This window comes from Scyliorhinus torazame, chromosome 11 (assembly GCF_047496885.1).
Source record: "Scyliorhinus torazame isolate Kashiwa2021f chromosome 11, sScyTor2.1, whole genome shotgun sequence".
NCBI classification, from domain to species: domain Eukaryota; kingdom Metazoa; phylum Chordata; class Chondrichthyes; order Carcharhiniformes; family Scyliorhinidae; genus Scyliorhinus; species Scyliorhinus torazame.
In genome coordinates, this window is record NC_092717.1 from 191,865,853 (window position 1) to 191,878,447 (window position 12,595).

Consider the following 12,595-nt stretch of genomic DNA (forward strand, 5'->3'; position numbering starts at 1 on the left):
TTCCAGACGGGAGCTGCCGAATGCGCGACCTACTCCTCCATGGCCGCCACCAGAAGCCTCGTCCCCGCCTCTTCAATGGCCTTGGTAGATCCTTTCACAGTTGTTCCCTCTGCTGCTAGAATTCACCTTTGATAGAGTCAAGTCAGATTGCAGCTTTAAGCTTGCCCTTCCCCCGCCTGCATGCTGGACGAGGCCTCGGTCTATTGCTGCAGCTCAAGCCAAATCCTTCACTGTTTCTGCCGGGTCTGGTAGCCAAAAGACATAACATTCCTGGGGGACACAGTCAGGGGAATGCTGCAGTCTTCTTCCCACACCGGGAAATGTCAAACAAATGCCGTGGGGGCCCTGTAAAAGAGCCCAAAAGTCCGTTCCAAGCGGGAGCTGCCGAATATGCGACCTCGCTCTGCATAGCCGCACCTGGAAGTCCCAGTTTACTATTTCAATCCTGTGATGGATCAGCTATATCCCAAACCTTATTTTCAAATGCAACATCATGTTCCTCAGCAACTGCCTCCACGGAGCACCTATGTATTCTACGTGATTCCAACTGAAAATCAATGTTTTGGATCCACCCACATTTACAGATATCTACGAGACATTAATCATTCTTCAGATCGTTGTTCTCGACAGATCTCGAGATCCACAAAGCCATGTATGCCACATGAAAACTTTTGACTTCTGTTTTCAACTGACTGACTCACTGTTTCAAAGCTCTCACGGTCTGCAATTCCACTTCATCCTTTGCCTCATCTGGTGCTTTAACAAAATCTTTTGATCTTCTTTAAGGTTTGAAGGATCACAAAACTTTAATAACTCATGGGAAACAACGTCCTCCTTGCCTTTCACTTCCTTCTGACTGCTTGGACACAGCCCAGTCCATCACGGAAAACTGCCTCCCATCCATTGACTCTGTCTACACTTCCCACTACCCTGGTAATTTCTGTAAATGTGGGTCGCCGGGAAAAAAGTTTGAAAAACACAAGTCTGGCTGTACACAGAACAATACCTTTCACTGTACCTCACTGTACCACAATAAATCGAATCACATAACGTTTATCATCTCAATTTCTCTGCTCCTCCCACACATTCCAATTCCTTTTTAGAATATTATCTCTTGCTGTGTATTTAGGATGATCTCTTACCTCCCTTTCTCTGACCCTGAACGATTGTACCTTTGCAAAGGCCTCAACTTCACCCCCTCATGCCTCCACCTCATCAAACTCGGCATGACAGCGCTCTTCCTTCATCACTTTCACCTACAGCACACTTGCTCGGCCTAGAGCTTTCCCCTGGCTGAGCAGATCCTTTTAACCCTCAGCAGATTTCTCAGTCTACCCTCTTTCCTTTAAGATATTTTCATTGAGAATTGCCGGCGTACTAAATTTGGCGCCAACTCCATCTACATACAACGTTGCTGATGACACGGCCATAGTGGGTAGGATCTCAAACAACGATGAATCAGAGTACAGGGGGGAGATAGAGAATCTAGTACTGGTGTTAACGACAACAATCACTCCCTCAACGTCAACAAAACTAAAGAGCTGGTCATTGACTTCAGGAGGCGAAGTATCGTACACACCCCTGCCTGCATCAATGGTGCAGAGGTACAGATGGTTGACAGCTTCAAATTCCTAGGTGTGCACATCACCAACAATCTGACCAGGTCCACCCACGTCAACGCTACGACCAAGAAAGCACAACCTCGCTTATACTTCCTCAGGAAACTAAGGAAATGCGGCATATCCAGATTGACTCTTACCAATTTTTACAGGTGCACCACAGAAAGCATCCCATCTGGCTGCATAACAGCCTGGTATAGCAACTGCTCAGCCCAAGACAGTAAGAAACTGCAGAGAATCGTGAACACAGCCCAGTCCATCACGGAAAACGGCCTCCCATCCATTGACTCTGTCTACACCTCCCACTACCCTGGCAATTTCTGTAAATATGGGTCGCCGGGAAAAAAGTTTGAAAAACACAAGTCTGGCTGTACACAGAACAATACCTTTCACTGTACCTCACTGTACCACAATAAATCAAATCACATAACGTTTATCATCTCAATTTCTCTGCTCCTCCCACACATTCCAATCCATCTACCTCTGAACTCGCAACACTCTCTCTCGGGTCCTGCCCTAACACCTAACATAGTCAAACCTGCTGGTAGGAGTGGTGCTATTATCATAGAATTTACAATGCAGAAGGAGGCCATTCAGCCCATCGAGTCTGCACCGGCTCTTGGAAAGAGCAGCCTACCCAATGTCAACACCTCCACCCTATCCCCATAACCCAGTAACCCCACCCAACACTAAGGACAAATTTGGACACTAAGGGCAATTTATCATGGCCAATCCACCTAACCTGCACATCTTTGGACTGTGGGAGGAAACCGGAGAACCCGGAGGAAACCCACGCACACACTGGGAGGATGTGCAGACTCCGCAGACAGTGACCCAAGCCGGAAACGAACCTGGGACCCTGGACCTGTGAAGCAATTGTGCCATCCACAATGCTACCGTGCTGCCCTATTACTGATTGGGGTTATACTCTCTCGCTAGCAGAGGCCAAATGCCACTTCTTCCCAACTCCCCTGGATACGACCCCACCAGTGATTATCAAGCCATTGTTTGCAGGATTGCCACTCACCTTTTTAAAAAATTCATTTTCGGGGTGTGGGCATCGCTGGTTAGGCCAGCATTTATTGCCCATCCCGAGAAGGTGGTGGTGAGTTGTCTTCTTGAACCGCTGCAGTTCTTGAGGGGAGGTACACCCGCTGTGCTGTTAGGGAGGGAGTTTCAGGATGTTCCCCCAGCGAGTGAAGGAACAGCTATACATTTCCAAGTCAGGGTGGTGAATAACTTGGAGGAAACCTCCAGATGGTGGGTTCCCAGATATCTGTTGCTCTTGTCCTTCTAGATGGTAGTGGTCATGGGTTTGGAGGGTGCTGTCTGAGGAATCTTGTAGATGGTACACACGGCTGCCACTGATCAGCCGTGATGGAGGGTTTGAATGTTTGTGGAAGGGGTAGCAATCAAGCGGGCTGCTTTGTCCTGAATGGTGTCAAGCTTCTAGAGTGTTGGAGCCGCATTCATCCAGGCAAGGGGAGAGTGTTCCATTACACTCTTGACTCGTGCCTTGTAGATGGTGGACAGATTTGTTGGGGGTGGCAGGGGGGGGTGAGTTACTCGCCGTAGGATTCCTAGCCGTTGACCTGCCCTGGTAGCCACAGTATTAATATGGCTAGTCCAGTTCAGTTTATGATCAATGGTAACTCCCAGGATGTTGAGTGTGGGAATTCAGCGATGGTAATTCAATTGAATGTCAAGGAGCGGTGGTATCCTCTCTTGTAGGAGACGGTTATTGCCTGGCACTTGTGTGGCGCGAATGTAACTTGCCACTTGCCCAAGCCTGGATACCAGGTCTTGCTGCATTTGGACATGGACTGCTTCATTATCTGAGTCGTCGCGAATGGTGCTGAACATTGGGCAGTCATCTGCAAACATCCCCACTTCTGACCTTATGATGGGAGGGAGGTCATTGAAGAAGCAGCTGAAGATGGTTGGGCCGAAGACACTACCCTGAGAAACTCCTGCAGTGACATCCTGGAGCCGAGATGATCAACCTCCAACCACCATACCCATTTTCCTTTGTGCCAGGTATGACTCCATTGCAGAGTTTCCTCCCAGATTCCCATCTACTCCAGTTTTGTTAGAACTCCTTGATGCCATACTCAGTCAAATGTTGCCTTGCTGTCAAGGGCAGTTGCTCTCGCCTCACCTCTAGCATTCAGCTCTTTTGTCCATGTTTGAACAAAGGCCAGGAGCTGAGTGACCCTGGCAGAAGCTAAACTGAGTGTCCATGAGCAGGTTATTGCTGAGTAAGGCCGCTTGATAGCACGGAGGTGTAGATGGTTGACAGCTTCAATTCCTAGGTGTGCACATCACCAACAATCTGCCCAGGTCCACCCATGTCAACGCTACGACCAAGAAAGCCTTGATGATTCCTTCCCTTTGCTGATGGAGAGTAGACTGCTAGGGTGGTAAGTAGCTGGGTTGGATTTGTCCTGTTTCTGGTGTACAGGACACACCTGGGCAATTTTACACATTACCGGGTAGATGCCAGTGCGGTAGCGTTCATTGTGGAATCGCTTAGCTCGGTCTATTACTTGCTGCTTATGCTGTTTGGCACACAAATAGTCCTGTGTTGCAGCTTCACTGGGTTCATTTTCGGTATGCCTGATGTTGCACCTGGTATGCTCTTCTGCATTGAACTATGGTTGATCTTCAGATTGGTGGTGATGGTAGAGTGAGGGATATGCCAGGCCATGAGGTTGCAGATTGTGGTTGAATACAACTCTGCTGCTGCTGATGACCGACAGTGCCTCATAGATGCCCAGTCTGGAGTTGCTAGGTCTGTTCAAAGTCTAAAGTCTATCCCATTTAGCATAGTGGTAGTGCCACACAACACGATGGAGGGTATCCTCAATGTGAAGCTGGGACATGGTCTCCACATTCGTTATGGATTGGATTGAAAATACATAATAGGGCAACACAAGGTATACAATGTAAATACATAAGCACCGGCATCGGATGAAGCATACAGGGTGTAGTGTTAATGAGGTCAGTCTATAAGAGGGTAATTTAGGAGTCTGGTAACAGTGGGGAAGAAGCTGTTTTTGAGTCTGTTCATGCATGTTCTCAGACTTCTGTATCTCCTGCCCGATGGAAGAAGTTGGAAGAGTGAGTAAGCTGGGTGGGAGGGGTCTTTGATTATGCTGCCCGCTTTCCCCAGGCAGCGGGGGATGTAAATGGAATTGGTGGATGGGAGGCAGGTTTGTGAGATGGACTGGGCGGTGTTCACGACTCTCTGAAGTTTCTTGCGGTCCTGGGCCGTGCAGTTGCCATACCAGGCTGTGATGCAGCAAGATAAAATGCTTTCTATGGTGCATCTGTAAAAGTTGGTCAGGGTTAATGTGGACATGCCGAATTTCCTTAAGTTTCCCGAGGAAGTATATTGTGCTTTCTTGGTGGTAGCGTCGACGTGGGTGGACCAAGACAGATTTTGAGATGTGCACCCCAAGGAATTTGAAACTGCTAACCATCTCCACCTCGGCCCCGTTGATGCTGACAGGGGTGTGCACAGTACTTTGCTTCCTGAAGTCAATGACCAGCTCTTTAGTTTTGGTGGCATTGAGGGAGAGATTGTTGTTGCTGCACCACTCCACTATGTTCTCTATCTCCCACCTGTATTCTGGCTCGTCGTTATTAGAGATCCGGCCCACTATTGTCGTACCGTCAGCAAACCTTTGGATGGAGTTGGAACCAAATTTTGCCACGCAGTCGTGTGTGTACAGGGAGTAGAGTAGGGGGCTAAGTGCGCAGCCTTGCGGGGCCACGGTATTGAGGACTATTGTGGAGGAGGTGTTGTTATTCATTCTTACAGATTGTGGTCTGTTGGTCAGAAAATCGAGGATCCAGTTGCAGAGTGGGGAGCCAAATCCTTTGTTTTGGAGCTTTGATAGGAGCGTGGCTGGGATTATGGTGTTGAAGGCAGAGCTGTAGTCAATAAAAAGGAGTCTGACGTAGGGGTCCTTGTTGTCGAGATGCTCTAGGGATGAGTGTAGGGCCAGGGAAATGGCATCTGCTGTGGACCGGTTGCAACGGTATGTGAATTGCAGTGGATCAAGGTGTTCTGGGAGTATGGAGGTGTTGAGCTTCATGATCAACCTCTCGAAGCACTTCATTACGACTGAAGTCAAGGCCACCAGGCGGTAGTCATTGAGGCACGTTGCCTGATTCTTCTTTGGCACCGGTATAATGGTGATCTTCTTGAAGCAGGTGGGGACCTCGGAGTGGAGTAGGGACAGGTTAAAGATGTCCGCGAATACCTCTGCCAGCTGGTCCGCGCAGGCTTTGAGTTCATGACCAGGGATCCCCTCCAGGCCCGTCGCCTTCCGAGGGTTCACTTTCAGGAAGGCCAATCTGAGTTTGGAAGCTGTTGTGGTGGGTATGGGCGAGTTATGGTCTGCTGGGGCACTCGACATCGGATTGTTGGTTACCTGCTCGAACTGAGCATAGAATGCATTGAGTTCATTGGGGAGGGGTGCGCTGCTGCCGGAGATACTGCTCGGCTTCGCTTTGTAGCCCGTTTTGTTGTTTAGCGCTTGCCACAATCGCCGAGAGTCTGTTTGTGACTCTAGCTTGGTTTGATATTCTCTCTTGGCATCTCGGATGGCTTTGCGGAGGTCGTATCTGGATTACATGATTAGGTCAGGGTCGTCTGACCTGAACGCCTCAGATCTGTCCTTCAGTAGGGAGTCAACCTCGTGATTGAGCCATGGTTTCCGGTTGGGGAACGTACGTACTGCTTTCTTTGGAGGGATACATTCCCTTCACTAATTCCAAACTCAAATCCCACCCCACCCCCACGCCCTATACAGCTCTCTTCTCCCTCTTTCCCCTTCTCAAATTCCACAATGGGACTGCCCTAGTCGACTCATTGGGCAGAATTTCCTGAAGACAGTGGGGAGCCTGCCACTGAGGGATTGAAGTTCCTGGCAGAAGGAAACCTGCGGCTCGGTCTTCCGGCTCTATGGGGACTGGATTTAATTACTGCACTTCCCCTAGTAGGCCTGAAATTCTACTGGAGACTGGCAGCTTTCTACTTCTAGCAGTGCCATCTGGAGCAATAGCTACTGCCAATAATACATTTGAGCCTTCATCAAGGATTTCTGTAGAAGCTAAGTTGGACTGGGATGGTGCTAATACAGAAAGCTTCTCCAGCAAGCAGAAATTGGGCTCTCCTTCCTGAAGCCAGGACCCTTGATCAGACATGGCGTGCCTTTGAACAAGGCAACACCCCAACTAGGTCACAGGCAAGTTTCCCTTGTTGGTATCTCAGCATGGCTAGATTCTGGAAGCTGCTGTTTAAATACCAGTGGCAGTAAGATGACGCCCCTTCAATGTGCGGTTATTGACATCGGGCCACCTGCAAGCCTGCCCTCCAGGACTAAATCAGAGTTGATAGGGGGCAGCAATGGGAAATAGCAAGGTCTTTACTCCTCATCCTCCCATTTCATCAAACGGCCACCCCCAAGCTTGAAACTCACTTTGAGGAGGGATTATATTCCACCCATTGCTCCAGCATTACTGAACTGATTACTTCTTGTTCAACACTTTTTCCCCCCTCCTTTATCCTGTCTCTTCCCGCTACATATCTGACTCTTCCACTGCCGTACATCACTAAGTTTCATAACTCTTTTTTAAATTATAAATTTAGAGTGCCCGATTATTATTTTCCAATAAAGGGGCAATTTAGCGTGGCCAATCCACCTACCCTGCACATCTTTGGGTTGTGGGGACGAAACCCACGCAAACACGGGGAGAACGTGCAAACTCCACACGGACAGTGACCCCGAGCCGGGATCGACCCTGGGACCTCGCCGCCATTCGGCAGCAGTGCTAATCACTGCGCCACCGTGCTGCCCAGCTTTCATAACTCTAACTATCTCTTTACTGTGGATACCCAGTGCCTCTACACCACCATCCTCCACTAGGATGGTCTAAGAGTTATTCTTGCTTACTTGAAGGACCAACAAGTCCTCCCCACCTCCACTCTCTTTTGTCTGACTGAATGTGTTCTTATGATAAACTTCTTCAACTCCACTCACATTTTCCAAATAAAAGCTGTTGCTTTGGGCACCTGTATGGTCCTAGCTACACCTTTTTCATGGAATATGTGGGATATTCCTCTTTCCAGTCCTTCTCCGGGTCTGTTCCCCATCCCTTTCTCTGGTACATTAATGGCTATCCATGTAGTTTCCTGCTCGTATCCAGAATAGGAAAACATCAACACCTTTCTCCAATTTTCCAATCTTTTCCTTACGTTCACATGGTCTATCTCAGACTGTTCTGTTCCTGGAACTCGGTCTTTGTTTCTGAGAGCAGATTATCAACCAGTATTCACTATAAACCCAGACATCTAGTTATCCTGAATATATTCCTTCCCACCCCACTTTCTGCAAGGACTCCAATCTGTTCCCCCAATTTTGCCATTCTCCATTGCATCCATACCTTCCATACTTAAAGTTTCAATAGCTAACTCAGCCTAGACTGGGCATCAAACCTGGATGCAAGGCACTTGGTGACATTGTTCAGTCTTTTTTTCAAACTGAATGGCAGAAGGAGACACAGATTTCCTTTATACAACCCCGTTAACTGTGACCTTATACGGGACGAGTGTGGAAAGATTACACCGTTCCTTCCCACATCAGACCGCCACCATTTTTTTGCGAAAGTCAACCAGCAGGCTTCCATGTACGGCCTGGACGAGAAGGAGCAAGTGAAGCTCACAGTTTTAAGCCTCGACCCTTCAGTCGTGGCAGCCCTTCCCGACCCACAGAATGTAGGAGGAGGCATACTCCAAGAGATGCACACAGCGATCCTTGATGTGATCGGCTTTAACAGAGGAGACCCCGTAGAAGGCCTAAATAAGTGTTGGCAAAAGAAGACAGAGCACCCCACAGCGTTTGCTGGACGCTTGCGGATACATTTCACAGCAGTTTTCGGAGAGTTAGCCCGCGCCCATTTGTCCCCAGACAACATGGCCAAATGGACTTGAATCCTAGTCTCTCACGCGACAGACGCAGGACAGAGAGCTTGCGCAAATTACGACCCCTCAGACGAGGCCCACAACTAGAAATGGGTTTTGAAGAGATTGTCCCGCACTTGGGAACAATCCGTCCAAGGCAAAACCACATTTGCAAAACCCGAGGAAGAGCAGGCAGACGTGAATCCAGTTAAAGCGCACCAGAACCCCGCATGGGTAAATGAGGGCAGGAACAGCCCTCCGCAGCCTAAATCCCAGGAATGCTACAATTGTGGACAGTCAGGACATTACGCACAAGAATGTCAAGCACTCCTGAAACACCAACGGAATCAGCCCACCAATGCCCCCCGAACCAGCAACAACACCAACAGTCCCGACCCCCCACCCAGGGAACCATACCCAAGGGAGCAATGCACCAGAAAGCCTGCTCCACCTTGTGCCCCAGTGGTCATGTTACAACTGTGGGCAGCCAGGATACTTCGCCCAAGATTGCAGGAGACCCCCACCACCAGCTAGACTCACCCCCAGATATGAAAGAGAACACCACCCACAGCAGCTACAAGGTCCCAGCTGCCCTATGCAAACTGTGAGCGCTTACCCACCACTTCTCATGGCAGCGATACCTCAGCAATGTAAGGTAACCAACACCGAGCAGGTAACCAACAATCCGCTGGCGAGTGCCCCAGCAGCCCATAACTCACCCATACCCACCATCACAGCTTCCGAAGTCAGATCAGCCTTCCTGAAAGTGAACTCTCGGAAGGCGGCGGGCCCAGACGGGATCCCTGGTCGTGCACTCAGAGCCTGCGCGGACCAGCTGGCAGAGGTATTCACGGACATCTTTAACCTGTCCCTACTCCACTCCGAGGTCCCCACTTGCTTCAAGACGACCACCATCATACCGGTACCAATGAAGAACCAGGCAACGTGCCTCAATGACTACCGACCAGTGGCCCTGACTTCAGTCGTAATGAAGTGCTTCGAGAGGTTGATCATGAAGCGCATCACCTCCATACTCCCAGAACGCCTTGATCCACTGCAATTCGCATACCGCTGCAACTGGTCCACATCAGACACCATTTCGCTGGCCCTACACTCATCCCTAGAGCATCTCGAAAACAAGGACTCCTACATTAGATTCTTATTTATTGACTACAGCTCCGCCTTCAACACCATAATCCCAGCCAAGCTCATATCAAAGCTCCAAAACCTAGGACTTGGCTCCCCACTCTGCAACTGGATCCTCGATTTTCTGACCAACAGACCACAATCAGTAAGAATGAACAACAACACCTCCTCCACAATAGTCCTCAACACCGGCGCCCCGCAAGGCTGCGTACTTAGCCCCCTACTCTACTCCCTGTACACACACGACTGCGTGGCAAAACTTGGTTCCAACTCCATCTACAAGTTTGCTGACGATACGACCATAGTGGGCCGGATCTCGAATAACGATGAGTCCGAATACAGGAGGGAGATAGAGAACCTAGTGGAGTGGTGTAGCGACAACAATCTCTCCCTCAATGCCAGCAAAACTAAAGAGCTGGTAATTGACTTCAGGAAGCAAAGTACTGTACACACCCCTGTCAGCATCAACGGGGCCGAGGTGGAGATGGTTAGCAGTTTCAAATTCCTCGGGGTGCACATCTCCAAAAATCTGTCTTGGTCCACCCACGTCGACGCTACCACCAAGAAAGCACAACAGCGCCTATACTTCCTCAGGAAACTAAGGAAATTTGGCATGTCCACATTAACCCTTACCAACTTTTACAGATGCACCATAGAAAACATCCTATCAGGCTGCAGCACAGCCTGGTATGGCAACTGCTCGGCCCAGGACCGCAAGAAACTTCAGAGAGTCGTGAACACCGCCCAGTCCATCACACGAACCTGCCTCCCATCCATTGACTCCATCTACACCTCCCGCTGCCTGGGGAAAGCGGGCAGTATAATCAAAGATCCCTTCCACCCGGCTTACTAACTCTTCCAACTTTTTCCATCGGGCAGGAGATGCAGAAGTCTGAGAACATGCATGAACAGACTCAAAAACAGCTTCTTCCCCACTGTCACCAGACTCCTAAATGACCCTCTTATGGACTGATTTCATTAACACTACACCCTGTATGCTTCATCCGATGCCAGTGCTTTTGTAGTTACATTGTATATGTTGTGTTGCCCTATTATGTATTTTCTTTTATTCCCTTTTCTTCACATGTACTTAATGATCTGTTGAGCTGCTCGCAGAAAAATACTTTTCACTGTACCTCGGTACACGTGACAATAAACAAATTCAATCCAATCCAATGCCACTTCATTTTTGTTTTGCTCCTCCTCCATTTCTTCTTCGGTCACGCTACACTCCCTCCATATGCTAGTTACACCCCAGTCCAAATGTGATTTACGATGTCCTTTCTAATGGAACCTGCACCATCTTTGTTGTATGTTTGTTTGTTTAATGTACATGTTAAATGTTGTTTGTGAAACTGAAAGTTGTTCATGGCCCCACGCCACCATCTTTTGACACCCAATGGCTGTTAATGGAACAACTTTGGCGACAGACAACCGTTCAGAGAGCACTCATAGCTACTCTCCTGATTCGATCATGACAGGCAGCCCCCCACGACGCCACATTCTTATCCGTTCTTGCCGGTCACTCAGGCAGTGGAGAAACGGCACTGGTCCCCGCCCTGCCTTAGGAACCCCCCTCTGGTCAGCTACGCTCGGGTAGAGCACATACGGCATTTGTCACCATCCTACCTGGGGATTCCATCCATTTCTTACCGGCCGCGGCCCTTACACACCCCATTTTGGCACTTTCAGTTCGAAATTCTTTTGTTTGTTTTTGGCAACCCTTAGGTTGCTTCCGTATGCTATTTACATCCTCAAACACTAGGATGGTAGATCGCACAGGCTGTGAGACAGCTCGCACTATGTCAGTATTTTTCTCGGATGTCTTGTCCTAAATATTTGGTTTAAAAAATTTAAGAAATGAGGGAATCACAGATGGTGACCAATTATAATGGGAAATTGGTAACAAAGGACAGACAGACAGACAGATATACGAGATCTTAAGCAAGATAATAACCAATATTATGCTGGTGTTCACAGAATTCCGGAACCTCAGGAATTCCAGAGGAAGAAAAAGACAGAAAGACGGAAGGATGAAGACAACCTTCATGTTGAAATGAAATGAAATGAAAATCGCTTATTGTTACAAGTAGGCTTCAAATGAAGTTACTGTGAAAAGCCCCTAGTCACCACATTCCAGCGCCTGTTCGGGGAGGCTGTTACGGGAATTGAACCGTGCTGCTGGCCTGCCTTGGTCTGCTTTCAAAGCCAGTGATTTAGCCCTGTGCTAAGCAGCCCACCTGGATCTTAGCAGGATCCCTTCAGTTGCGGACGCTACCCCCCTGACCCCTACCACACAGGCGGTGAATGATTCCCACCCCCGCAATACACAGAACCCCGAGATAGCTAGCCCCGCGACAGCTAACAATACCCCGACCTGGTGTGATAAGTTTATCACCTGGTACTCACTATCTTATGTAGTAGAAGCCCTCCTAGTACTGACGCTACTTTGCAGTGTCGTGCAAGCACTTCGAGTCAGGAAATGGCGAAAGAGAGCTTACCGCTCTCGCACCCCGGTATACAGGTTTAGGTCCCCCATTTTCGATTCCACCAAACCCCCGACCCCTTGACATGAATTAAAGTGCATCAGTTTCTCTTTATGTATTCTGTTAAATAAAGAAATGTAAACCTCTGTGCCTGACTGCCAGGCCAGAGAAATTTGCATGTTATAGATTATTTTTGGGATTGTTTGAGTGAGGATAGTTTATTGAGGATAGTTAGAGGTTCCAGTTTCTTTATTTTTCTGTAATGCATGCATTAATGTCACAGTACCCCGTAGAGTTTTATAATAATGGATGTATTTAAAATGATTTAGGTAAAATTGTGTTTCATAGGAGAGGGCAGAGTAGAGCCTGATTAT

General features: G+C 48.6%; 1 protein-coding gene across 2 annotated transcripts in view; it reads right to left on the bottom strand.

Moving 5' to 3' along the window:
- LOC140385744 (serine/threonine-protein kinase OSR1-like) overlaps nt 1–12,595 on the bottom strand; it is a 265,075-nt gene that overhangs the window by 19,229 nt on the left and 233,251 nt on the right. The window lies entirely within an intron of this gene.